Here is a 4,609-nt window from a genome sequence, read left to right on the forward strand (position 1 = left end):
CATTTAAACACCTAAAATTTAATCATGATGCACACACATAAGTGTTTGAGTGAGAAATGAAGTGTTAGAAGTGTTTGAGAGAGTTCTATCAATGCTAAACATATTTAAAAAATAAGTCTTTTAGCATCTGTTATAATCTATTGTGACAGTTGGTACAACGGTTCGTAAACCGTTAGGCTTGTTCACGAGTCAGGGTGAAAGGGTTCGTGAACCACATTCTCCAACTTTACAATACTACCGAACTCAGTTGACCATGGTTCATGAACCGGGATCCACTACACCATATTCAGTGATTAGTAACTAAAATTAGTAACCAACATGTAGCCGTTACTACTTCGTAACTGGAAATTTCAGTTACAAAAATTTAGTAAGTGCCATGGTTCGGTTACGAATTAAGACGAGTTTAGTAACGGCCCAGCCCATGTTACAACTAGTAACTGCTGGAAAAGAACCGTGTTAAAAGCGCGTGTGCCAGGTAACACTTAAGTTTACGCGTGCTACAGACGTGTGTGAGAAAACTAACCCTAACTTATACTTCTCGTATATTCTCTTTCATTCTCATTCATCTATTACTCTCCATCTTTCAATATCTCCGTCTCCGTCTCTCGCTCTCAATCTCTCTTCCTCTTTATCGTTGAAGATTCATTAAAATTAACCACAAGAAGAATTTTTTTCTCTTTGTCCTGGTCTCTCTACCTCGATTCAAAGGTAAATCTTCATCATATTTTTTTTTATCATTTATCAGATTTTCTAATCTTTAATGGGTTCTTGTAGTATCCTTTCAGTTTTGTTCAAAATCAATACTTCTATTCAACGATTTTAGAGATGATTGCTTAGGTTTTGATCTTATTTCTGATTAATGTTGTTTGTTTGAAGCGGCGAAGAAAACCTAAAATCCATAACACAGACTCCTCTTCAAACATCATTATCAATAGCGGACGATGATCAAGATATGGGTGGTTGAAGGTAACTCTTTTCTATTGTTTTTATTGATTTCACCCGAAAATTTTCAATTAGGGTTTTCAATTTTGTGTTTTTAGGTGGTTTTAGATTTCGTTCAGGTTTTTGTGCCTAATTTTGGTTATGAAAAGGGGTTTTCTTATATTCTTATACTGATAGGGTTTTCTCTTTCAGATCATTGATAATAATCCTTATGGAACCTAAAACTTTGGCATACAAATCATTGATTTTATATAATTGTATGATATTGTGGGTGATTTCTTCTATAATGCTTTCTTGGCCATATATTGTGCATCTCTGAGCTCATCTAATCTCTTACTTGCAGATTAGCAGAGAAAACTATCCTCGAGTCACTAAAGGATGGTGGCATCCTTATTGGGTACTTTTTAAACTCCAAGTCATATTATTTTAATGCCATTATGACAAAGCGAATGCTAATTGCAAATTTGTTTGTGGGTTTGTGTTGTAGTGACATTCATGAAATAATGACTGAAAGAATATATGTTGTTTTTATGCCTCATGGTCTTGGGCATTTGTTAGGCATCGACACACATGATCCTGGTGGTTCAGTTTAAGCATGATAATGTTGTTTGCTCATTCATAAATCTGAACTCAACCCAAACCTTAGTTTAATTGCCTTCATATGTCACCAAAAAGATGATCCTTAATTTTAAAAGATTCTCTTATGAACTGTAGGGTAGCTTTACCTTTGAAAGGTCTAATGAACAAAAATCCTGTGCTGTTTTGGATGAGCAACTTCTGCTCTTGGTAGTATGTTTGAGCTCTTAGTACAATAGGCGTCAGAGCGGGCGAGGGAAAAGTAAAACTGTACTGTAAGAATAATAAACAGAATTTCGTGTATGATTTTTCTGAGAATGTCTCCAGCTCAGTGTAAGTTTTTATTATTGCTTGAATAGATGTTGAACAAAAACCTATTGCCTAACATCTTGAGAGAAAATCAGTTGACTGGTCCTAGTTATGTGGATCAGAAGAAGAGAAATTGAACAATCCACTTATTGCTCATGATTATAAGTTTGTTGAAGTTGACGGATGGCCAAAGGTTATGCAACTACTCTCTTTTATCATCAAGAAATCAAGATTATGCAGCTGCTCTCTTTTATTTTGTAGAGCATATGTGTTATAATGAATGATGGGCTAGCCACTATACTTGTACACTGGTTGGACATCTAAAGATAGTGTCATTCTTGCTGAAATCGACTTTAAATCATTGACATGTTATAATATGTGGCCTTTTTTGCCCCCATCTATTAAAGCCTGATGATTTACTCTACTTTTGTTTACTTTAATAGGGTTCAGGTTGGGTGTCGTATCTGCACTGAATTCTCAAAAGTATTGATGCCCTAGGTGCTGCTGGAAGCACCAAAAGTCTTGATTGGTTTTCTCGTTGGAGCTCTGCTTCCATACTGGTTTTCTGCTATGACCATGCATGAAGATTGTAGGAAGCTCTTAAGATGGTGAAAGAACTTCGCAGGAAATTTATCACCTTTCCTCGTCTTATAGAAGGTACTGCAAATCCCCACATTCGAAATGGCTTTCATGATTACATGTTTCTCATACTATATGTTTGCTTGGTTATGATGCAGTTGTATCTTGAGATGAATCATGCATTCGTCTTTCAGCTTTCAGAGAAAAAAACACCTATACCGTAGAAAAAATTAATTCTGAAATTATGTGCTTTACACCAAATCTTGTAGAATGCATAACTTTGATTAGGAAGTGCATGAACGACTGGAATGTTGGCCCCTGCAAGTATGCTAATACTCATACTAATGGGAAACATTCAATTTGTACTATGATGAGTTTTGAACCTAATGAAATAGAGATATTAAGTTGTATCGGTACTCAATCTTGTGTATTACTTATTTCTTATCTTATGAAATCCAACATACTAAGTTCAAATGGTTTGTCTTGTATTCTTGCTTGCAGACGAAGCAGTTATCAGGATTGTCGAGGACAAGCAGATATTGAATTAGATAAATAAACAAGTAGAATTCAGGTAATCTTATTTGTATTGCTGGAACTCAGATTTTTAGATGAGAAAAGAGTCATCTGCCTAAGCAGTTATGAATCATCCGACAGTTGACCTCACCATGAACCTAAGTATCATCGAACAAATCGATTAACATATATTGATTCAAACAATGTTTTTTTTTTTAATGTAGAATGGATGAATGTATGTTTACTTTTTTTGAATAGAGAATGGATGTTTGAATTGGATTGAATGACAACAATTCCAGGGGATAGGGTACTTGCAGGGTAAAATAAAAGGGGTGGGAATTAATTTTGACCAGGTCAATGAAGACTGGCCTTCCTTTTTGTTACAAAAACATTAGTAACGGCAAACAAGTGTACTAAATTTTTACCAAGATAATAGAAGTCGGTCAACATTGACTTAGCCAATATATTTGTAACCCTAGTAAAAATTTAGTAACGGTCCAAGTGTAGTTAATAATTTTCATTTGGTAACGGATTGGTTTCCGTCAAGTAATCCGTTACAAACCCAGATTAGTAACGGAAACATGAAAATTTGTTACACCTCTTTTGTAACGGTTTATTTGTGTTACACAACCCCATTTAGTGACTGAAATAAGAGGTTACTAAACGCGAAATATGGTGTAGTGATCGTCAACTGCTAGTCCGAGACTTGACTTAGTAGACTAGAAATCAAGATATAGTTTTGATCATCTAATATTGACAACAATCTTGGGATAGCAAAAATTGTGGGTTCAACTGAGCATTGCTCTAACACCTTATATTATTCTTTCAAGTTAGACCCAAATTGATTAATTTTAAGTAATTTTCCGTTTTCGGTTGAGATAGTACAAAAGTTACCTGAAGAAGAAGACGAAAACTCAGGGATTGAGATTTTAAAAGCTGATCTTGTTTCTATCTTTGGAGATTGAAAAGGGGTAAATCAAATGGCAAGAGGAGTTTTGAAAACTAACGAAAATGAAGATGTATAGATTGGGGATTCAAATGAATCCATAGCATTTTCATAAGATGAAAATGATAGAAGTCTTCCAAGAATAGGAGAAGAAGAAATAGGTCTATTTATTTCCTGGTTAGTTATATCCTGCAATAAATTAGAACGAAAAGGATTTTCAGACTCAAAAGATCTTGCCGAACCGATGACTCAGTGAGTTTCAGAGTTAGCAGATATGAACGAGTCAGACTCCAACATGGATAGAGGAATGTAATCCTCAGGCAAATTAAAAGGAAAATTATGTTTTCCTAAAATTGAATCAGTTGATGGAGGCATGTCCTCATCTTAAACTGAGGAAATAATAGCAATCCGAGAAACTTGATCCTCGTCATCAGGTGATTATCATGATGAGGGGACGTTCCGAAAAGGTTTTGGTAGGTATCTCTTACACCTGATAAATTTATGTAATCTTCAACAGGGACAGTGGTGCCTTGACTACCTAAGTTATCTTCAGGGTTCCGGATTTGGACAGAAATGTCATTAACCTAGAAAAGATCATCTCGGGGATAAGGAGAGTCAACCAAAAATGTGTATTTATCTTCTATGTCTTCCTTGACCAATTCCACAACTACTATCCTGATAACTGAATCTCAGACAGTGGTTATAAAATTTAGAAGGGAGATTGTGATAGTTGAAGAAAATATC

The 4,609-nt window shown here is 35.1% G+C and overlaps 1 long non-coding RNA gene across 1 annotated transcript; it reads left to right on the forward strand.

Annotated features, from left to right (window-relative positions):
- Positions 1-576: 576 nt before the first annotated feature.
- On the forward strand, positions 577-3,209 carry LOC113353974. The gene is made up of 5 exons (XR_003361636.1): positions 577-708; positions 877-966; positions 1,286-1,339; positions 2,271-2,484; positions 2,908-3,209. It is a non-coding gene; the product is annotated as an uncharacterized LOC113353974 (long non-coding RNA).
- The last annotated feature ends 1,400 nt before the right edge of the window (positions 3,210-4,609 follow it).

This window comes from Papaver somniferum, chromosome 2, assembly GCF_003573695.1.
Source record: "Papaver somniferum cultivar HN1 chromosome 2, ASM357369v1, whole genome shotgun sequence".
Taxonomy (NCBI): Eukaryota; Viridiplantae; Streptophyta; class Magnoliopsida; order Ranunculales; family Papaveraceae; genus Papaver; species Papaver somniferum.